This window comes from Varanus komodoensis, unplaced genomic scaffold (genome assembly GCF_004798865.1).
Source record: "Varanus komodoensis strain SLA01 unplaced genomic scaffold, ASM479886v1 scaffold12, whole genome shotgun sequence".
In the NCBI taxonomy this organism is placed as follows: Eukaryota; Metazoa; Chordata; class Lepidosauria; order Squamata; family Varanidae; genus Varanus; species Varanus komodoensis.
The window spans coordinates 14,070,516-14,094,805 of NW_025335349.1; the positions used below are offsets into that span (position 1 = coordinate 14,070,516).

Genomic DNA, 24,290 nt, shown 5'->3' on the forward strand with positions numbered 1-24,290 from the left:
TAGCTGTTTGCAGGCTAGATCAGATCTCTGAACTGCAATACAGATGAAACACCTAACTAGTCCAGGTGGGAAACCTGCAGAACTTGTTGGACTCCAACTTTCGTTAGCCCCAGCCAACATGGGAAATGATCAGGGTGATGCGAGTTGGAGGAGTCCAACAACATCTATAGGCTCACAGGTTCCCCACCATTGACCCAGTAAGTGTCTTGTCCTGTCACTAATCAAGAACCCCAGACTTCAGGAGAGGCCAAGTCACATTCAGTAAAGCAAAGACATGGCAGGTCCATGGGACCCATATCTTGGTAATGCAGTCTGTCAGAACCCAGGACAGAGTCCTGCGAAGAATACTGTCTGTCATATCCCCACCTGCACAAGACAAAGCTACTGCTTCAGCAAGAGGCACAGCCTTCGTGAAGGCTGGCAGGTCCAGTTCTAGTGCTGTTCTCACCCTCAGTGGACGTCTGCCTTTGACTTTAGAAGGCTATTGTCTAATTTTGCAGCTGCTAATTCCTATAGCATGAGGGCTACATGAGCACATATGTTCTAGGTTTTAGGAATCCAGCAATACCACATCTTCCAGTCTGGGAATGGGAAACAATGTCTCACCATCCATGTCTTCTCCTTGCATGAGATAGTGTGTTTGAGACCAGAAAATGGTATCATCTACGATAATCTTGGTACAGCAGGCTGTCCCAGGGCCATCATGGTATTGATGAAGGACAATCTTGTACCATACTGTTCATCCATTTTGCTGTATGGGCAGGTACAAAGCCAGAAAAAGATAGTGGCATTGGTGGGAGGGAGGGAGGGAGGGATGGAGAGGGAGATCTGAAGGCAGATATTACAGACTTTCTGGAAGCCCAATGCAAGCAGTTCTGAGCTTCCTGAAAGAGAGAGAGAAATGTAATACACCACATAAAAGTGCAATAAATAAATAATAAGGCCACTGGGACCTTGGCTCAAAAGCCTGTGCTCAAAATGGGACCTGTTGCTGAGTGTTTAATTGCATCCAACAACAAAATACTATGATAATACAATAGAATAACAAAACAGAGCTAGTGCGGAATAGTGGTTAGAGCATTGTATAAGAACTCAGGAGATCTGAGTTTTAGTCCCAACTCAGCCATAAAGTGGGATAACTGTTGATTCTGAGTCTAGCATACCTCATAGGATTGTTGTGAGCATAATATGAAGAGAAGAAGGAAGAATATGTAAATCCCCTTAGGTTTCTTGCAGGAAAAATGGTGAGATATTAATTACTGGTAGGGAATTTAAAAAGTATGCCTTAATAACAAGGAGTCAATGGAGTCATGGCATGCCTATAAAATTAATGGACACAAGGTTACGCATGATAAATTTAAGTCAAAATTATTTCAGTGGGCCAGTTCTAAGTATGAATTGGACAAGTATCCAACCAATAATGATCCAATTACTATTACAGGTGAACACTGACTTTTGTGGATTTAACTTTCACAGATTTGATTATTTGTGAGTTTGCCATCAATAATTAAATGGGAGTTTTTCAGCCTACTGTGGAAAATTACAGATGAAGTGCATAGATTAGAAAATAAAGGTTATTTTTCTGAAAAATACTTCCTGGTTGCTTGTCCCACATGTTATTATCATATATATTGGCATTTAAGATGACCCTTGAAACCAAAAATAGCAAAGTAAAAATTGGGGGTCTACTTACATGCTGGTACATATAGTATATTAAGAAAAAGGGAAATTCGTGAAGCTGTTGCTGGAGCAGTGAACATAAAAACAGAGCGGGGTGGGGGGAAGCAATTCAGTACACATATGGTATAGTCAAGGTTTGTGGGGAGCTTAGAGATATTCATAGTTTTTTCACTTTCAAAGGGGTCCTGTGTCCAAACCCCAGCAAATGTGGAGGGCCAACTTAATAGTACTTAAAACATACTGAGAGAAAACAGGGAACCTGTTTCAGGCAGAGTGCTGAATCTTGTTTTTATAGATTTTATATGTTCTGTTTTTCCAGTGATATTTCTTGTGGTTTGTATTGTTACACTATTATTTCAGATTGATGCAATCAATGCAATCATTTCTTATCATTCAGCCACATTTCCCTAAAGGCCCAGTACTTTAACTGTGCATATTTCTTTTCCTAATTGACTTCTGCAATATTCTTTTCTACTGCAAAACCAGCCTAGTTCATCAACTTTAACATAATAAAGCCTTTTAGTTAGAAAGCCATTGTCATGGTCTGCTTGGAATAAGGGGCAGCCAGGACAATAGCCACTAGGAACAGTTCTTTTGTAAATTGGTCTTAATTTTCCACTCAAGAACAAATTGACCCCAAATGCTTTGCATTACTACAAGGAACAATATATAGTTTCTAGGAAAATTCATTTCCTCTCAGTGTTGCAGGTAAGCTCAGAAGGAACAGGAAAGTCTAAGAAGAAAGGCAGATGACTTCAGTTCCCCTCCTAATTAAAAAAAAGTGTCAGCATTGTATCCCCGTGAGCCTTGGCTCTGTTGCATTCCTAATAGTGCTAATAATTTTTAAATTTATTTGTACTGTGCATTGCAGAAACAAAAACAAAGCAGTTAAAGAAGAAAAATAAAGGATAATGTAAACCATAATGTTACAAGTTTCAGGTAAGATTTTAAAAGATCCATAGTACTAATAACATATAAGATCAATCCCTATGTATTAGTATGTAGCAGAACATACACAATTTGCTATTTCTGTTGTAAATCTGGTATTTTATTTTAAATCTTTGTATCTGATGCATTGAAATGAAGGATGAAATTAACCAGGAACTTGATAAGTGAGGGGTACCTATATGCTTGGTTAAATAGCAGACATGCAGTCTTGTGCTCATGTACAAGTGTGCAAGACCCAGAAAACAGAAGAACAATGTTTGTGAACTTGTTAGTGTGGACATAAGGGCTCAGAAAATTAATTCCATTTGGTGATCTGATGTTCAGGAGTGACTTCACTCAGGACCCACCAGCCCCAGTAGACCAACTGCAGAAAGTGTGCTAACACAGGAACAAAGGAAACAGAGAACAGCTTCAATTGTCTGTTGGGTTATACAGCAAACAACACCACAGTGGTGCATTCTCAGTGTGGCTTAGTGCAAAGTGCAAACTTGCCCACTAGCACACAGATGCAGAAGGTGCTTCAATATTCAGAACATAAATTCAGGCATAACTTTCTATCATGCATAGAAAGGGGAGAAAGAACTGCTAGAAAGTCTTCCTGTAGAAAAGAACTACAAGAGCAGTGTTATCACTTGGGTAAAATACATAGATGTCCAATGATCACACTTCCACCTCTCTCTCTCAACAAATGTTTCCCATACTAACAGCTTCCTCTAAGAGTGCTCAAAATAATAGCCACTTGGGGTATGTCACCAGATTTTCTAAGTCTTCCATGCATAGTGAGAAGAACTATGTATTCAACCAAACCTTCCCTCTATTAATTGCTGCATGCACTTCTTCTATAAAAATCACCCACATTGCAGTAGTAAAATGTTCCAAAAATAAATTCAATAAACCATGTTCACATTACAGGACTAATTTAAAAGAAAAAGCAAGCCAGCTGAAGAACAACAACAGAGCACTCAGCAACCACAGAAAATGACAGAAACGTATTTTTAAAAAATAAATACAGATGCTAGAGCAAGCCATTTTTAAAGTATTAAAGTGCATTCACTTTTGATGAACAGATACATACTCGAAAATCATGTTGCATCTACATGGTTTAGGTCTAAATGATTTCACTGCTGGGTTCATACCTCTTTCAAATATAGATGTAGCTAATGCATTGGGGTTTTGCTAATTTTGACTGCTGCGGCAGCTGCTGCCAAACCTTTAAGGGAGGTTATCATCATTTTACTGAATAGCAAATGTTAGTATTTCAGTAGACTGCAGAATTGGTCTTTGCTTCCTGCGATCCTTTTGGCAGTTTGTAGTACTTTTTGAAAACTATTTTCTCTCCATTAACATTATTGTTCTTATACAGATGCTTGCAGTGTTGCAAAATCAGGGCCTCAAAGGTCAGTGTCTTGGGTATACTGTCTATACTCTCAATCTATGATGATTTTAAAGCCATTTACTAAGAACAATAGCTCTATGCACAGGACACAACCTATGTAGTATATGATCTTTAATTGTGCAGCATTTGTAGTAGTGTGCCAGAATCTGAATTCTGTCAATTTAACTGGCTGCTAAGAAAAGTTGTATTTTTCTCACCTGTAGGCAGCAGCAAGTTCAACTTGGCCAAGCATCCTGTTTTGTTGAGGACAGTCGTCTATTTAAAAGGCTATTTAAACAGAAGATTATTTTTTTCTGTGTGAAGGCAAAGGGGTTTTGGGTCCACTTCCATCAAAGTGGAAGTGGGCTGGGTAGCAGACGGAACAAGGGGGCATACGGGTTACCTGGTCAGTCTGCCACACGATGTACTCTGTTTCTATTTAAGTGAAGATTGTTATTTCTAAATGTGGATCCATATATGTATGTTTCAATCTTTATATTTATTTGCAAATGTTTTGCAAATATGCAAATATTTGGCAAATTTGTGTCCTCCCTTGCCATTTTGGGGGTGGTTAACTTTTTCTGGGGGGGGATTCATAAGTGGCTACTCCATAGCATTCCAGAGGCATAATCTATTTCATCATGGTAGCTTTTTGGTATCCATTTTATACCACCTGCAAGAGTCTCATGGAGTGTTTTTGCTTCAGCAGGTGAGTATTAGATGTCTGTTGAAAACCCCATACATGTCATTGCCAGTTATCATTATGGTGCAGCAAAACTAGTGTCGCTCTCAGGGGTTGTAATCAGGGACTCTTAATGTGGAGGAGTGAAAAAGAGTGAGAGGAAGCATTCTCAGCTTGCTAAGGCCCATCTCACCCACTACCTGCTCTCAAGCCTACATTTCCTAGATTTCTTCTTTGCATCCCCCTATGGCAGGGGTCTCAAACTCAACTTACCTGGGGGCCGCTGAAAGTAGAGTCTGGGTGAGGCTGGGCCGCATCAAGTATTCCACCACTGCGGTGGTGGTGGTGGGCCGCTCATCCCGCGGCCGGCCCGGGCGCTGCTGGCGCTTTGAAGGCCGCAGGGCCCCTCCCCGTGCTCCGCCCGTCCCGGCAATTGGCCCGCGGGCTGCGAGTTTGAGACCCCTGCCCTATGGGCTTCATTGTTCCAGGATTTGCCCCAACATGTTGTCCTCTGAAGACAGCAATGAAAGAATATAGTTTTTCACATAAGACACCTAGTAGACAACAGTACGCCCCAAATTTGAAGAAGTTAGAGATGTCTTTAAAATGCAGCCTGAAAAAAGTTAATTGCCATATACAAATTGAAATGTGTTCTTGCACCCATCCTGCCTGAAGGATCCTGTGGGTAGCTGATTTGCCATCATGTGAACAAAGTGTAAAATTTGTGATTGCCACTCATTCTGACATCTCAACAAGCAGAAAAAGCTCAGGGAGTAAACCCTGTTCCCCACTCAAGTGCATGTCCCTAGTCACTGGAGCAGAGCATGGGGCCCACCTTCCATACAATGATTCCCAGATATACTTGCCTAAGAGGTCAAAGGAGCACCCAGCTGTACATCTTAACACTCTCCCCAGCCCCTCCCTGTGCTGTTGCACCCCAACAGCCCCCCCACCTGCCATCTGCACATGAGAGTCTTGTCCCTGCTAGCTATACCTTCTCACCACCCACATTAGGCCAGTAGGTCTATAGAGGAGAACCTCTAATTCATGTAGGATCATCTAGCCCCATTGACTAAGAATCCTATTAATCATAGGATGGAGATTGCCTAAATAAGGTGATAGAATTTTACCTGAATGTTTCCAGCAGAGGCCTGGATCTCTGGGTGATTCTCAGTAGCCCAGCATTGGTTTCTGGGACTCCCTAGTTGTTTAGCAATTGTAAAAGCTAAATGACTTCTTTCACAATAAAAATAGGATTCTGAAATGAAGCAAAACTTTGGAGAATCAGGAGTAGACCTTTGGGTGAAAGGGCTGTGAGTTCAGTTAAGCTCTAGTATTCTTGGAAACAAATTCCAAGGTTCAGAATCTGTGTGATTTTAATTCTAAGTATAGTATATGCCTTCTGCACCCAGCTGTTTGGTGTATCTCAGGATTCTAGTAAAAATATAAAAATATAAAATAAATTGCACAAGAACTTTGCCCTGCCCAACCCTACTTTTGAAGAGGCAGACCAGGAGTGGCTTTGACTAGCTACTAAAACAACTCAGATGTGAAAGTGAACATACTGGAAACACATTTGCCTAATCTCATTCCACTTACTGCTTAATCTATCCAAGGACAGAGTGGTGATAAATGGGTTACACAACTCATAGACCAAAGAAGACAATCATGTGGCTAGTGATTACACACCCTCCAACATTTCATAGATGTACATACAGGCAGGTTTGTATGCCATCCAGAGGTCACTGCTTTATCTGCATCCTCAAACCATTATGAATTGCTAAAGATTCATCGCTATCTGTGGTATTCATTTATTATCAGGCAGCTGGTCCTACACCGCTTTCTGAAGCAGGTGTGCTAAGTACCTGAATTTAAGAGGGTTCTTTCAAAAATTGTGTTTTATCATACCCATCATAGAAATGTTTGGTGCAACACACACTTATTGTTGCTGCACCTGAAAAAGGACACTTTTGTGTTGGAAAAAGTGCAGAGAAGGGCAACTCCCATATAAGGAATGGTTCCAATTACTGGGATTATTTAGCTTAGCAAAAGGTGAGTAAGAACAGAGATGATAGAAGTGTTTAAAATTAAAGCGGAGAAGGATATATTTTTCTCCTCTCCCATAATACTAGAACACAGGCTCATCCCATGAATGAAGTTGACTGGTGGGAGATTCAGGACAGACAAAAGGAAGTACTTCTCCATACAGCACATTGTGAAACTATGGAACTCACTGCCACAGGAAGTAGCAATGGCCACCAATTTGGATGGGTTTAAAAGGAGGCTGGACAAATTCATTAAAAAGAAGGCTATCAATGGCTACTAGCCTTGCTGGCTGTATGTTACCTTTGTTATCAGAAGCAGCATGTTTGCATACACTAGTTGAGAGGAGTTTGGACAGGCAGAACCCCTTTACTCATCCTGCTTGAGGGATCCTGTGGACAGTTGGTTTGCCACTGTGGATGGAGTACTGGACTGGATGAACTATTGGTCTGATTCAGCATTGTTTTCTCATGTTCTTCTCATGCTGTATATTGTGTTGTGTTATTTCACGTTGTGAACAACCCGGAGAGGCTAAGCTAACGGGCAACATAGAAAATTAATAAATAAATAATAATACATTAACAACATAAAGACTTGTTCATAGCTTCTTTAATCTTACAGTGGATCTGGTCATACAGCCTTCCAAAATTCATTAAGCTTTATTACAGCTTCCATGATCCCTGAGCATCATAGCCAATGGCCAGGTTGGGCAACCCAAAAGCAATCATGGCTGCATAACTCCCAACATATTCAGTAATGTTTATATCTCATTTCAACAGGTAGTTATGGGGTAATGGGTAGGAAGTAAAACTAGTGTGATCTGGAATATTAGTGGGCACACTAACAAAAGGCAAACTTCAAAATGTCTCTAATACAGGATAAACAGAAACAATGATTTACCAGAAAATAGGAATGCCCCAGTAAATATGGACAGTTGAATCGTGTAATTATGTTACTAGCAAAATATGTTACGTTTGCTCTTACAGCACTTAACTTCATACTGTGAAAATTCAAAATTACTGATTGCCTTTTCAGACAAAGTCAGTCAAATGTTGCTATTACTGCTGATCAGGGTAAATATGACATAGGCTGATACCAAAAGCTGTTTCATACTTGCAATTTGCCAGCACATGGTTAGGTCTACAGAATGCTATTTTGTTTTGTCTGAACTGCAAGAGCTTATTTAATGTACTTTGCAGTAAAAATACCAGGGTGAGTGAGTAGGAAGCTTTTTGTTTCCAGTTTAAAGCAGAGGCTTTAAAGACAACACAAATGTTTTATTCTCGGCAGCCAGGATCTAGCAGATTGTGTAAAATACTTTAACAGCATTAATGCAAAATCTGGACAAAAGGAAGCAAACATACATCATGAAAAGATCATCTGTACTCACAGTGTTCCAGGTTATAGTGGACAGTCTGGATGAAAAGAGTAATCGCATTCAAAGAGTGGCTAAATAGGATTCTGGTGTTGCTGGAACAATTTAGTCCATCAAACGGTACTTTACAACTCTCCTTACTTCATATCCGGCCTACTCCAGTCTCACTGCTTCGTTCCTTGCCCTACTCACTCTGCCCTTAAGCCCTCTCTGAGGTTACTTTCTAATTGGCAGAGATGAAGCCGGTGTGGTTTCTTCCATGCTGTCTGTGAGGGGGAAGAGTCTCAAATTCCAATCCCAACACAAAGGCTGGGGTCCTGTCTCTGACAGGACTGGGAATCATCACCGTCCTATGGCTCTGCAGACAATGCCGAGGAGCCAAGTGGTCATTCCCTCCATGCCACACAGGCACTGTGGGAGCAAGCTGTTTCCAAGCGGTAAACGCCTTGCCCTGAAGGTGAATTTTGCAGCAATTTTTTGTTTTCCACTTCTCTTGCCCTGCTATATTCTTCTCTCTCACCCATAAAAAGTAAAATTATAAAAGAAAAAATAATCATAAAAGGAAAAGATTGGATAAAGATGGGATAGAAATGTTTTAAATAAATAAATGATATAGATTGGTAGGGAGATATTCATCAATTCGCTCTCAATCTTCTGTTTCTCACTATGAAAAGTTTACAGCTTCTCTCATACAGAGGTGCTAACAATCTTCTCCCAAGAGAACTCAGGAATCTGTTTAGGGTCAGATTCTTAATGTCTTGAGCCTTCAATAGAATGAACTGCCAAACAACAAGAACTAGCATTTTCTTAGAAAACCGACAATGCCTGGCAATGCTAATTTCTGGAATGCAGCAGGACAGTGGAGTTCCTCCCAAGGAAAGAATGCCTGCTTGTTCCCATGCTGACTTTACAAACTACTAGTTTCTGTAGCTACCAGCCTAGTCAGAGCTAGCCCAAAACATTTTGCTGCCTGAAGCAAAAGGGTAAGACGGTGCCCCTTCCCACTCCCATATATATCTCCCTGGGCTGGACTGGAGATTTCTCTCTCTCCCAAGTTGGCTAATGGAAGAAATATAAAATTACCCTTAATTTCAACATGCCAGCAGAGGATGTTACTGTCTTTCCATTGCCTTCTTTCAGCTAAAGAGTGGGCCGTAATCTAATTTTTTTATAGGTGAATGTGCCATCTTACACATGTGTAGTCTCTGCTACCCCAGCAGACACCTGATGTGGCCCTTGGGGCTGAGAATATTGTACACCCTAAATTTAAAAGTACAAGAACCCTGCCCCACAAAAAGAGGTAGCAACTGGCCCAAAGACACCCAGTTGACTCCATGGCTGAGCGGGGACTAGAACCCAGATCTCCTGAGTCCCAGTCCCATGCTCTTAACCACTACGCCACACTGGCTCTCATTTTGTTCTATATGTACATTTTGATCTGTATTTACAAGTGACCATCACACATATTCTTCCAAAGTATTATCAACAAATAGGAAGTCAGGTGATGTGCACTTAGAAAAAGGTAAAGAACAAAAGTCAATCTGCTGTGCATCCACTAAATCAACAAAATGGACAAGTGCATTCCTGATTTTTCCCTTTTCCTTAACTGCCCACATCTAATCGAGAAGCATATTTCCAAGAATGACTAGCATTAGATTGTTTGCTAACACTTTCTAAATGCTAGATCAGATTAGTGACTATCTTGTAAGCACTAAATAATGCCATTCCTTAGCAACAGTTGTTTATATAGGTGTTTTGGGATATAGCCCAGGGACGACATAAAAGCTGCTCAGTTTATAGCATGATCAAGAAGGTGCTAATTACAATTGAGGGAAAAGGGCAAAGTTGATGCTGAAATACATGAACAAACAGACCCCAAGTTATTTGTGACTTCTCAGTAACTAGAAAATAAATAAATACATGCATTTTAAAACACGTAGATTTAAAGGGAACATTTATCATCAATTAATGACCTGCTTTGAACAATCACCACAAGTGAAACAGGTGAGTCATTTACGTGGTGGAACATGATGCAGGCTACTTCCCTAATTGCCCATCTGGTTATAACTTGTTGCATTATCCAAACGAAGGCAGCATGGCTTGTTGAAGGGTGAAGCAATCCTCACATAACCCACAAGAGCCCAACCCTGATCCTAACCCTGTTTAAGCCAAGGGGTTCATGCAAAAGCAAATGGCAACATGCGCACTTTAGTATAAGGAGCTGTTGTCAGTGTCAAGCCCTCTCTGCAATGGTAAGGCGATACTGCTTCTTGGACAAAAAGACACATAAACCAACAGAAGTTAGCCTAATTAAATGAAGCGTTTTGTCTGGCGCATACTTCAGAGCTCCTTTCATAAATGCCATAGGTGAGCCACTGGTGGAGTTGCAGATATTGTTGAACTCCAGCTTTCACCATGCTCAGCCAGCCTGGCTAATGCTCAGGAATGACGAGAGTTGTGATTCAACAACAATCGGGTGGCCACAAATTCCTAACTCCTGGCATACTCTGCCCCAGCCAGTGCAGAACCAAAGCCATGTTTTTGTCTAAAAACAAAGTCCAAGTAGCAGCACAATTCTCTGCTAGCACATTTTAGAATGTGCTAAAATGAAGCTTTGTTCAGATGCCACTTCGTGTGTATTACCTACTCTACTTCCTCCCTTGATGTCATCGACTGAAACAAGCCATTGTATCCTGCTGCACGGTAGAGCCAGCTCAGAACCCAGCTGCGCATAGACCTGAATGTACACTGCTTGGAAGCACATGCGATTTTCCAAAAACCACTGAGAGGGCAGAATCAATTACATTGGTCTTTGCACCTCATCCCCAGTTTCCTTCCAGGTGGAGAGTGTATCTTTTAAGAAACACCCATGAGTTTACCTTTTCTTATGTGATGTGAGGAGTCACATACATTCTCCTGTGAAGTGAAGAATCATGTTATAGGGATGTAATAGGTGATCAAATAGGATGTATTGCCCCCCCCCACAAAAAAAGCACAAAAGAGGACACTCATTTCCTAATATCTGCATGTACTCATTTCTATGTATATCTGGAACTTTAGGAGTAAATACTATAATTTGTATAGAAATATTATGCCACAATATAGACTAACCAAGTGACCTGTGTGCCTGCTTGCTTTGTTGTCCAGGAGCCAATTGCTGATCAGCAACATCAAGGCCCTTCCTGCTCTCTCTCTTTGTGGTCCTTTAGCTTTGACCCAGACTATGAATGGGCAGCCCATCAAGTAGACAATGCCTTCCAACAGTGGAGTCCCTCTGCCAGCTCTTCAGATAGAGAACTGTGTTCTGTAAAGTAGGACACAGGGCAGTTCTAAACTCACAAGCCTCCATGAGGAGACAGCCTAAACATGTTTCCAAACAGAGAGCTCTTCATGCTACCAACATGGTGTCAATATTCTGCCTCTGCCTCCTTACGGTCTAATCTTGGGGTCCCCAGTACTTGAAAACAGTTAACTTTCCTGGTGTACATGGTCACCCATTTGCTCCCATTTGTTAATATACCTATATGGATTTGTATATACACACAGCTTTCTAGCAACTGTACAAAGGTTTCAACAAAAACAGACCAAGTATCTAAATAAGTATCCATTTGAAGTCTGTGCCTGTTTGCCACCCTTTCATTGTAAGTGTTGTAAGGTCCTCAGTCCACTACATTATAGAAGTTGAGTGTTTATCTTTCTAGTTTTGCAATATCAGTCTTTCAACTTCCAAAAGGGCACAGAGAATCCATTTCATTTTCCATTTGTTAAATTCTATGAAGCAGGTGACTAATTTTAACATGTGTGTATATCAGTGAATATTAAAGACTGCTCCAGTGCAACATTTATCTGTGGGATAGATAACCTTCTGCGAAAAACAAACGGTGACTGGATATTGCCAAAACATCTATTTAAAAGAAGGATTTGCTATATTGCACTGCCAGCAAGTAGCTGAATTAGATAATCTCTTATTAAAGAGACATGACAATGTCTAATGGATACAAAACAAAAGCTTTGGCTGAAAAAGACACAGCCTAAGATCCACAGATGTGACAGGTAGATGTCAAAGCAGCAATCCACTGGGACAGCATTTTGTGGTGGTTCCACAGCAGTTTCTCAAATTCTCTGATTTGCCTGCAAGCCCAAAAAGTTTGGGAACCCCTGGAATAATTCTATGCATGTTTACGGGGCGGCGGGGCGGGGGGAGCGCGGGGCGAATCTGCAATTCAGTATTCCTGGTGGGCAATGCTGGGAGTTGTGACTTTTTGCCTTTCTAAACATGCACAGTATTGTGTCTTTTATTGTTTTCTGCTGAGAAAAAGATGGAAGAAAGGGTAGCAAAATATGGGTTACAAATAGGGAATAACATCACCGGATCCTAAACAAAATTCTGTGTTTGAGGTGGATAACTGCAGAATTAAACAAGCAGCCATCTGTGGATATTAGTAATCAACACAACCTGAATGTTCAGCCAGTACAGGATTGCTGCCATTTTGGTACCACTTTCTGGTCTGTCGTGCACTCAGGAGCCTCTGCATATGGCCACACACATCTACCCTATGATAAATATGGGGCACAAAGCTGCCAGTAAGATTTTAGGACCCTGAGGGTATGGGGTGGGCTTCCACAGGAGGTGGCTGAAGCCCCATCAGTGAGGATGTTCAAGGATAGGCTGGACATGCACATGGTGGGCATGTCATGAGTCAGGCCAGCAGGAGCTGCGGGTCAGACTAGATGGCCAGGGAGGCTTCTTCTGCCTTGCTCCGTTGCCATGTTTCTAACATGTCTGTATAAATTCAACAGCCCTGCTAGAGAAAACTCTTCCCCAAGTCAGGAGAAGTATTCTGCACCAATAAAAGACTGTGGTTTCCTATTAAGTTGAGGTCCTATCCAGGCCACAACTATCTAAGATATACAAAAAAGAGAAGGCAGGCAGGAAAAAAATGTGTGCCTTCCCAGATCATGCTTTGACAGGAAGGTTCCCTCTTTTGATTGACTAGCTCCTGCGAGATCTTTTTTTCTTTGTTCTGTGCCTGGATATTGCCAGAGGGAATATATATAATATTGCCAGAGGGACAGTGACAGAGGGATGGATAATATGAGCTCTTGAAACAAGGGCAGGGAACTTGTTTCTGTTGGGAGATGCATTCAGCCAGAGATAATCTGCTCAGGTCTGCTTGCCAACAGTGAGTGATGCCAAAGGAAGGGCTGGGAGGGGCAAGAGACAAAGGTGAGTAACTCTTCTCTCTCTTTCTCTCCTGCCCTCCCTCCTGCTCTGCCCCCCAAACCATTTTTCTCTCCCTTTCTGACAACTCTCTCACACTCTCCCTTCTCTCCTTCTTTGCCTAGCAGGCTGCTTGCTGGAGGAGGGATAGATCACTCTTGTCAGAGGTTTAAACTGCTTGTTGGAAGAGGAGTTTTGAAATTAGGCCAAGGACAGCATGTGGCACTGGCGCCTGCAATAATTTAAAAACTCACTATTTACAAATCCAGCCCTGTTAATACTGGAATTTCAGTAGAAGACAAAATTTCAAAATTGAATTAATTTACGATGTAAAACAGCAAAGCTGTTTCTTCCATGTAGGAGCTCCTGCTCTTTGAGTGACCTGCGTAATCACCTGCAAAATTCTTATAGCTGCTTGTGCAGCCTCCTCTCATGACCTACCATGGCAACATTATCTTTCTCATTAATTACCTCTGACAGGTAGCTGGCAACCACAACAGAGAGGCTCTTGCAATGTCAGATTCTACGTTGACCTCAGCCTGGGTAGGTCATTTTGGAAGCACTTCAGAATGGCATGTTATGCTTTCTACACTAACATGTGTGCTAAGTGCATAGCTGCAGCCATGGTCCTTAGCAGCTGCTTCTGTGAATGCTCATTTCTTAATGACGGCCAGGCTAGCTCAGATCACAGGTGCTACTGCTGCCTCACACAACACGCAGCATGACATTGGTGCTAAACAAATGTAAAATTATAAGAGGTCAGGTGGAACTGGCACCACGGGTGTATCTCTCTCTCTCTATTTAAAACTTTTCTATTCTGTCCCATCACAGACGTCCCAGGACGGTTTACAACAACATTAATAAAATAGAATAAAAATAGAAGTAAGAGTAAGATCATTTGTAGAGGTCCTTTTCAGGAAGCTCTCCCCTAAAGAAGTAAGGTAACCAAGAGAAGGGGCTTTTCAGTTATGGCACCCCATCTCTGGGACATGCTTCTCCATAGAGATGTGCCTGGTGTCATCCCTAGTATCTTTTCATGGCCAAATAAAACCTTTTTTTATTCTCTAAACATTTTAATAGTTAAGTATCTGTGTTTTATTGCTGACTCAGTTTTAAATATTATTTATACATTGCTGCTGTGCCTGCTAGGTGGCCCATGATTGGTTGGTTAGTACATTGTTTTAGTTTTAATAGTATTTTATGAACATATTGTTTGTAAGAATATTTTATGAATTGTATTTATGATCTTAATATCTGTAAACTGCCCAGAGAGCCTGTGGGCTACGGGGCACTATATAAATGAAATGAAATGAAAAATGAAATCTTCCTGAGTGATTTTAAGGACCACTCTAACAGATCACTCTATTGTACCAGACTCTGCCTTACTATAATCAAGCTAACCTTTTCCTTCCCTTTCAAAATCCCCTCTTCAGTGCTGCTATTTCCCTGGAAAAGAAATCTCTCATTGATGCCAAGCAGGGCATCTTCCATGTGCAAAGAAGAGTTCAGGAGGGTCTATGTTGTCACAACTGCTGCAAAAAGGGAAAGACCCGAAATTTCCTTTTCCCATCTGCCATAATTCTGATCCTACAGGCTGCAAGATGTTAGGGACAAGGCCCTACCTGACATCCTTGTTTAGCTGGATCTTCCATCTGGTATTTGGGCCAGAGAACAAGATTTGCTCCATGCAGGCTTTCCCAGTTAGGGAAGCCCCTCTGTGCACTGAAGCTGAGCTGCACTCCAAAGGGGAACAATGGAGACAAGGTTGTCCTTTTCCCACAATGAGGGGGGAGAATTTCCACAATGCTGGCAGGGAAGTGCCTACAACAGAGGAACAAATGGGATTCCGTTACTTCACTGTCCCACCCCCTTCCCGAATTCCAAAGAGGGGATGAAGTGAATACGCAAGCAGAGGAGTATTCACCAATGTACAAGAGTGCCTGCTCCCCTCCCCCACCCGCACAGGGGTGAGTCCCAACACCCAGTCCCTCACCCCTGCTGCCTCCAGCCTTAGACATTTACACTCAGTTGTTCTCTTGGGAATAGGCCGGTCCCAAAGCCCACCACCCCTCTCCCTCTGCTACCAAGACTGGGAGTAGATATGAGGGAGATACCTTCCAAAGGGATTCCTCATAGGACAGGCCTGGAGTCACAGTCCCTGGGGCAACCGCAAGATGCTGCATGGGCTGGGTCAGGATGCCCTCTGGATTATGCCCACAAGCTGGCAGATCTGGGCCCTGGCCTTTTGGCTAGACTGGGCAAGGCCGCATCTCCTTTACTGAGAAAAAAATCACTTCCTGACTGTCTTGCCTGCTTGTTTTCGAAAAAAGCACCTCCTCTTCTCTGCCTTTCATCTGTCAACACAATGCTGCCCCAGCCTTAAATGTTTCACACCCACACACCAAATGCTCTCCTTTGCAGGTTATAAGGGAACAAGGGTTAGAAGGGGTGACTCAACAATGGTGCATTTTAGGGTAGCCTGCCAGGCACAGGCAAATTGGCAGACCCTTGTGACAGTTTTCTTCAAGAATGAGCTCTCTTTCAGATGTAGTCAGGAGACATGACTCAGCCTGAATGCAGAAGCATTTCACCAGGGCTGAGATTAAGTGTGCTGTTAGGAAAGAAGCATCCTTCATAGGTGAATGACCAGCCCACTGTTTCAAGGACTGAAATTATCCCACAGCAGTCAATCAATCAAATAGATGGGCAGATACTGCTGCTTTAATAGAAGCCCTTTTCTGGCATTCAGCCTAGGGATGATGAATATGTGGCGTGGGAGGGGTAGATGGGGCAGAGCACCCCCCCCCCCCAACTATACATATCCCTTGTGGGGGAAACTATTTTTTGTTGACGACTGGCCCCACATGTGGCAAAGGACAAGATGCATCCCCTCCAATCCATGTATGGAAGGCAACTAAACGGACAGCTCAATCTTACTTCAGCAGGGATTGCTTTTGTGACAGTGGAGGGTGGAAGGGAAGTTTACTCACTGCAGGTTCTGGGGTACACATTAGCTCTGTTCTGAAACACCCTGTTGTCACTCCCTGACCCCCAGCAATGGTTGCCTTGTTGTTGTTGTTAGTCGCAAAGTCATGTCCGATCCATAGTGACCCCATGGACAACATTCCTCCAGGCCTGCCTGTCCACCATCTCCCAGAGTCCACTTAAGCACACACCGACTGCTTCAGTGACTCCATCTAGCCACCTCATTCTCTGCCATCCCCTTCTTCTTTTGCCACCTATTGTTCCCAGCATTAGACTCTTCTCCAGGGAGTCCTTCCTTCTCATTAGGTGGCCAAAGTATTTGAGTTTCATCTTCAGCATCTGGCTTTCTAATGGTTCCCTAAGGTATACCAAACCGTTTGGCCTTATGGTGAAGCGAAGAGTAATCTGTCATTGGCTGCATGCTGGTGATCATCAGGGGCCCTGGTTTCCTCTTTTTTATACATTTATTTTATTTAAATCCCACCTTTCCATTCAGAGATGGCACATGAGTTGGCTAACAATGTAACACTGGTTAAAATAAAATCTTAAAACATAGAGTAAAATTAAAAATACAACTCAAACTCACACAGAAAAAGAAAAACCACCCAATTTGAATGGTCCACCATGCTGCACCTGCTTTTTACTCCTTGATATTCATGCATTATCAATGAATGTTGCATAGCTCTGATCTCAGAATGCTGGAAATGGTCAGTTATTTCCTTCCCTATGGTGTGAAGAATGTACATTTACTGCTGTTTTGGCCTTCCTGTATTTTCTCCTGCTACTGATACACAGAGGGTATGACCTTGGATTGCAATATTTTTGCAATAAAATATTTATAAAATATAACATATAAAATATTTATCTAAAATTATATTTTATAAATGAAGCATTTATATTACAAAATTTCCTTAAGAGCCTTTGTCCAGGTTTCTTGTAAATCCAAACAAAACCTTTCCAGCAGATTACCCCACCCACATGCTCAGTGGTTTCCTCAAATGATTCTTAACTGTTTGTGATGCAGGAAGACTAATCTTTGCAAATGTCATGTGGGCTCTTCCTTATCTTCCTTGGAAAACCTGTTTCTTCTAAGCTTGTTCAACTATGACACTTGTAGCTATTTGTATTTAGTATCTATTGCTTAATCAGGCAAGTGATTTTGATATTTGTACTTTCACTATACATACTGTTCATAGCAGTATGTAATCCTAGTTTGCCTCTCTGTTAGTGTTGTGCAAACATATTTGGCATAGCTCCAATGCTGTTATTTGTTATGATGGAAGCGGACATCTGAAATAAAAAATAGCAGGAAGGAATGGAACTTTACCCCTTTCTTGAGGCCAGTCTGGAATGGGAAAGCAATGGGAAATGGTTTAGAATCTTTTCTTTAGGGAATGAGGAAAAAAGTCATTTGATTTGCATTTTATATGAACCAAGCTAATGTATACTTCCCAAACAGACTGGAACACACTTTTCCAAATTTTGACACACAGTTTTTCTTTGGAAGCTTAATTGAAAACTGTGTAGAAAAATGTGTGCATTTGAGGAAACTTGTAAACAAAAATGCATACTTTAGGGCAGGGATGTCCAAACTTTTTGCCAGGAGGGCCAGATTTGGTGAGGTGAAAATGTGTGGGGGCCGACCATTCAGCCTGACATTCTTTGAACCATTAACATTAAATGCAAATGAACTATTTTATGAAAGACTAAACAAATAACTAATGTGAAGGGTGATACTGCGATCTCGACTGCATTATATAGGCCAGGTCTGGCTCAAAAACAGTGGTTTTGATGCGCAAGATGTCACACAGGTGAAAGTCACTTAGTCTCGTCCTCACGTGGTTCTTGTTAATGTTCATAACCAAGAATGTCTTCTCGCACAAGTATGTCGAACCAAACAAGCTCAGCATTTTCTTAGCAAATGTTCGAATCTCTTGGAACCTGTCTTTATCCAGCTGGCGGTAAAAGTTAACAAGAGGGAGCTGTTGGTGCCGACTGCGACACTCGGCGTCACACTGCAGCTCAATGAGCTCCAGCTGCAGGTGGTCTGGAGCGTCATCAGGGTCCACAGAGAAAGGAGATGAAAAAAGCGTGATCTCCTTTTCAATAGCTGCAAAATCCCGAAAGCGCTGTTGAAACTCCTCAGCCAGAGATGAGATGTCTGCTTCATACCTCCTTATTTGCGCACTCATATTGTTCTGTGGAAAACTGGTCATTATTTCCTGCAGCGATGGGAAATGTGTGATAGTGGGCTGCGTTTGTGACAGGTGCCTTTGGAAAAGTAGCAGCTTGGTCCCAAAGGTTTTGATATGTGAATACAGTTGGCTTACCACTGCATTTTGCCCCCGAAGGCTTGTGTCCAGCATGTTCAGATGTCGTGTCATGTCAGCTAAAAATCCAAAATCAGTCAGCCAAACAGGATCAGATAGCTCTGGCATCGGTTGCCCCTTTTTTGCCAAGAATTGTCCAATTTCCTCCCTAAGAGAGTAGAAGCGCTGCAGTGCAGACCCCCGACTGAGCCATCTTACCTTGTTGTGATACACAACATCTCCGTATTCAGCCTGAATGTCGAGTAGAAACTGTTGAAACTGGCGGTGGCACAGGACTTTAACAGCCTTAAGCGAATATAATAGCCTTCATCACCGGTTTCATAACATGATCATATTTCAGATGTTTGGCACAGAGAACTTGTTAGTGAATAATACAGTGGAGTTTCATAGCTTTGCCTCCTTCTTCACTGACTTTGTTACAGAGTAGGGTTGATAATCCACTTTGCTCGCCAGCCATGGCAGGTGCGCCATCTGTAATAATCCCAGTGACTTTATTCCATGGTAGTTTCATGTCATCTACGGCAGAACAAACAGAAACAAATAAATCTGTTCCTCTTGTTTGGTCCTTAAGGCTCTGGAGGTCAAGTAGCTCTTCACTCACGTTCATGTCATTGTCCACTCCTCTCAAAAAAATCAATAACTGAGTGGTGTCAGATGCATCCGTGCTTTCGTCGCAGGCTAACAAAAAAAGGTCAAACTCCACTCCTTTTGCCTCTAACTGTCTCTTAATATCAGATGAAATGTCTTCAGTTCTCCGTACCACAGTGTTATGAGCCAGGCAAACATTGGCAAACTCTTGCTTCTTCTCAGGACAAATTTTCTCCACCATTTTCATCACGCAGTCTTTAATAAATTCACCCTCAGTAAAAGGTTTGCAGTGCTTGGCAATCAGCATTGCCACCCCGTAGCTCGCCTTTGTGGCATTTTCATTTGACTCACGGGCTCTTGTGAAAAAGCGCTGCTGTGCCGTTAAAGCAGCTTCCAGTTCCTTAAATTTTTCGCCACGTTCATTCCCAGTTAGCTTGTTGTAGTTAGCATGTTTCGTCTGGTAGTGCCTCTTGATATTGAATTCCTTGAAAACAGCCACAGTCTCTTGGCAAATTAGGCAGACACAGTTGTTTCGTATTTCAGTGAAAAAATACTCCAATTTCCACTTGTCCTGGAATCGGCGGCCCTCGCTGTCAACTTTCCTTTTTTTAGTTACAGTCGCCATTTTAGAAATGGGCACACAAGCCTTGTGTCACAAGGGCCACGTGGCAAGAGTGCTGACTCAGGTCTACTGCCATCTTCTGGTGAAATATAACCACCAGCCTTGAAGGAGCAGGAGGCAGCAGGGGACAGCTGCAGGAACCGCTGTGTGGTGAAGGGAAAAACGCCGGCCGGCGGGTATGAGTGACAGGCTGAGCCGGCGGGGAGAAGAGGCTGCGGGCTGCTCGAAATTTGAAAATGGGCTGCAATTGGCCCCCGGGCCAGACTTTGGACATGCCTGCTTCAGGGCAAAGAACATACCACAAGGCATATGTTACTGTAGAATGGCTTGCAAAAAAATTTATGTGGAGAAATTGTATGCAAAAATGCATATAACTTTTCATGAAAAGTGAGCTTGATTTGGGGTAAAAAAAACTTGTGTTTGAGAAAAAAATGTAGGGACTTCCAATATGGTGTCGGAACGAGACAGATGTGATTAACGAGGCTTCGTTATCACACTGGTAATTGTCCGGTAGCGGGCTGTGGGAGGCCAATCTAAGCCCTGTCAGGGCGAAGATAGAGTGCCTGGGGAATCTCCTAGATGGTGTGGGGTGGCAACCCCACATCTACTGGGAGAAAATCAGGCTTTTCTCAACTGGACAACACAGAGGGGAATTTAGCCCCCCCAAGTCCTCGACATACCGCTATAGCTTATGAATTTAGCCAGAAAAGTCATCGGATTTATAGGGAAAACATTTTTATCTCTCTCTCTCTCTCTCTCTTTTTTTTTTTTTTTTTTGCAATATTACCCGTGGGAAAGCTGTTTTTCTTGCTAACTGACACAAAGGAAAAAGAAAAGCCCTTTGGATGGAGGGAGGTATTCCCCCCCCCCCGAGCTTTTGCACTGGTTTTGGTTTTTGCTTTCCTTTTTTGCAGAGGGAGGGGGGATTTTCCTAAAGATTCTCCATATGTCTGTTTACCAAAGCCTGGTGGTATTTCTCTTTTGTATGTGGGAGATGCTTTTTTGACTACATTTTCCACTGGGAATGCCATAGCTCTAACTGCTAGCCATCTGTCATCAGGACAGATGTCTAAGACCTCTCTTAGGAGAATTAGCAGTCTTGCTGGGTCATCTCTTTTTAAAGTAAGTGAAAGGATATGTGTTACCATCTAGAGAGCAAGGTGGGTGGGTGGCATAAGACCATTAAGACCAGAACCCAAACTTACCAAATTGCACCACTAAGAATTATGTATGGCTGTTGACAGACTGCCTTCCAGGAATTTGTCTAAGCACTTCTTATGCTACTTGCTGTCATGTTGTTATGAATTCTGTTAGTTGTACTGGATAGGAAATTTCAGTACTTCATTTTACTCTGCTTACAACCTGCTGCCAAACAGCAGTGCTTTGTTTTATGTCTCCACCAGCATCTGGTATTCAGAGATCTATTTGCTCTGGACATGGATATTTCCTTTAGCTATCTTTTAATGGAATGCTGTTCGGTTCAGGACGACTTCAAAGAGCCCCACACTCTTCTGAACTAGGGCTGCTGATATCTGAGGTGGTGCATATTCAGAAAAAATGTGTAGGGGACTGCTGTTGTTTTTAGCAGCAGTCTGCAATGTGACCTTCGGTTTCAAAGTTCTCCACTTTATCAGTTCGTTCTACAATAAATCTATTTTCACTCAAGGAACCAAGAACACTTTCTGCTCAGTTGGCTATCACGGTCAGTCGCCCTGCTACAAGACTGGCTTAACAGTGACTGTCTCTTGCTGTTACTCAGAGCAGGAGAAGAATGCTCTTGCAATTCAATCACATGGTTAAGAATCAAAACATGGGAAAAGGTTTATCTTGCATATGTCTACTCACAATAAAAAACACAAATATAAAGAGAATCCCAGACCAGCTCATGACTGACAACACATCCAGTGAGATTCAGAAGAGTATTGCAAACATAACAGAAGGCCTCTATGCAGCATTTAATTAACTCCATTAAGAAATGTTGCATTAATTAACACTTCCTTCGTTTCAGAAAATGCTGTCCATGGGTTGATAAATGCCAGGTTAAACATTACTCCAGCCCTTGACTGACATGATTTGCTACAGAACTAGAGCTGTGACCAAGCCTCACAATAATCTTCTGTGGTTGGTTAGAGTTTAGGCAGACTTTCTCAACCTGTTAACTTCCAGTTGTGCTGGACAGACACTCCCATAATCCCCAATGGTCACAGTGGATGAGGACTGTGGGATCTGCCCACTACAACAGAGGCAGGTTAGGAAGTCTGGTCTTAGACTATCTGATAATACAGCTGCACAGCTAAACAAGGATTCATTTATTTATCAGGTGTTTATCCACCTTCCAAGAGTTCAGGGCAGCCCTTGGTTCAATTTTGTGAACCTAATTTTCCCATATCCCAAGCCCTACACACCCTGGCTGCAGCACCATCTAGACACCCCCTTCCTATGATTATTGCATAAATTCAGTGCACATCCCTCATACTCATAGCTGGACTCAAAACTCTCAACTTACTCCTAACTTGCATGGTGACATTGCCCTTACTGGTAAAGCTGCAGCTTGCTACAGTTCCCCTTTGAGAAGTGGGGCAGTGGCTTCATTTTGCTGAAAAGAGCTTGTGCACAAATTGTTTAGGCTCCAATCATTCACCTGCAAGGAGAACATCTGTTTCCAAGGTGTCCATGTTCTACTTGGAGATGGCATTTGATCCTCTGTAAAAGCTAAAGAGGGTGGCTCTTTCTTCCTATCTGGGAAGGAGGAGCTGAGCTAGCCTCCAATTTTCAACTCACAAGCCATACTCAGTCCTTAAATGTGAGTTGTGTTCTTTGAATCCAGTCATTGTGACTCACCATATATTCACTGTTTTGTTTTTCCTCCTTCTCACCTTCCCCACTTGCCTTTTATAATATATTGCCTGATTAAGGGATCTGGAATTCTTGAAAGTATACAAAAAAGTGACCTTGTGATTAACTTTTAAAAGTTTGCCAAATTCCAGGTCTTAAGGAAGCTTGTTCTTCTGTGGTCAGATGTCATGTTTTTAACAGTGCTTTGCCATTGTTGGCTTTATACCTTAGAGCACTCCTATGCGTCATCAATAGCCAATGTCTGTACTTCTCCATTCTGGGCTTGGTGTTGTACTGCCTAGGTGGGAGAAAGGTAAGCATTTCAAGAAAAATAGTTCTGGCTTAGGGGTGCTTTCCATGATCTCTGCATCTTGTTTTATTTTTAGAAATCTTTCATCTTAAGGACCTAACAGACTGCTGCAGCCATTGTCCTGTGGAAGTCTGCTCATGCTGGGAAATGGATTGTAGGGCAATGAATTTCATTAGCCTGTGGTTCAGCGAAGCCACTTTCTAGCTCTTTTGCTAAGTAGCTAGATTTAAACAGACCACCGGCTAGCAAAAAGCTCCTATTGATGATGTTATCTCTCCTTGACCCCCATTGAGCAAACAGTCAGGCTTCCTTGATCAATAGCTAATTTCGTCAAATAGTACTGATTCTCAAACTAATTGTCCATCATTGGGAATAAAGGCTGTTCAAGGAAAGGAGAACACCAGGGATCAAAAGACAGGCAATGAGCCACTCCTGGCATTGTTAGTACTGGGAATAGTAAAGGAGAATGGAGCTGTACTAGCAAGGAGGCATTGTAATTAGCCTGGGCCATGCAGGGATCTTGCATGTGAATATATACAAGTGGATGTGATCAGGTGGGTAAAAGGTTTGCTTCCTTGATATAAAATACTTCATACTGTTTTCAAAGTGTTCTTCCTGGCCTTTGTGTTGGGGCCAATGCCAAATTCATTCCTGTAACCACAAGGAGGACTTTGGACCCCTGTATCCTCTGAGATGTGTCAGTCCTCCACTACTCTGAGCATCTAACAAAGCACAACAGTCAGTAGAACAGGGGTCAGTCACTGGTGCTCTCTTAATGTTTTTAGACCACAGCTTCCGTGAGGTACAGTCAGCAAGAGCACTGGTCAGGGCTTATCACACTGTTCTCCATTCCTGACTTATGTGTGGAAATGGAGCTGAGGACAGAGAAGAGCAACTGGAGCAGAAGACTGGGGAGAGGCGAAGAATGGGGGAAGGGACAGATTCCTCAGGGCTGAAGTGAAGGCTGGGCGTGCGCGAGGCCCTGCCACAGGCCCGCCTCAGCGGGGGCCGACCGACCAGAGCCCCTGGACTTGCTGTTCTTCTTCACACTGGCAGCCTGTCTCTGTCCCGGCCCAAGCAATGGTGGTGCTGAGGAGGAGCAAGGGACACCCCTGCCTAGTCGCTCACCAGCTCTCTGCCTGTCGGCAAGTAAGTGGTGGCAGGGATGAGAAAGAGGATGAGACACACGAGCAGCTGGTGACAATGGCGGTGAGAAGGGAGACTCCTTGATGGGGGGATCCACTGAGGTGCCCTGCCTAACCTGTCTGTCCTACAGAAACCTGGTGCTGGCACAGT

At 42.6% G+C, this 24,290-nt stretch overlaps 1 protein-coding gene and 1 long non-coding RNA gene across 2 annotated transcripts in view; one reads left to right on the forward strand and one right to left on the reverse strand.

Annotated features, from left to right (window-relative positions):
- RNF19A (ring finger protein 19A, RBR E3 ubiquitin protein ligase) overlaps window positions 1-24,290 on the reverse strand; it is a 166,154-nt gene that overhangs the window by 121,331 nt on the left and 20,533 nt on the right. The window contains exon 3 of the mRNA XM_044421713.1: window positions 14,947-15,145. The gene's annotated coding sequence lies outside the window, so the exon portion shown is untranslated. The remainder of the gene's footprint in view (window positions 1-14,946; window positions 15,146-24,290) is intronic.
- The window catches only part of LOC123019135, a 93,364-nt gene that overhangs the window by 59,378 nt on the left and 9,696 nt on the right, over window positions 1-24,290 (forward strand). The window lies entirely within an intron of this gene.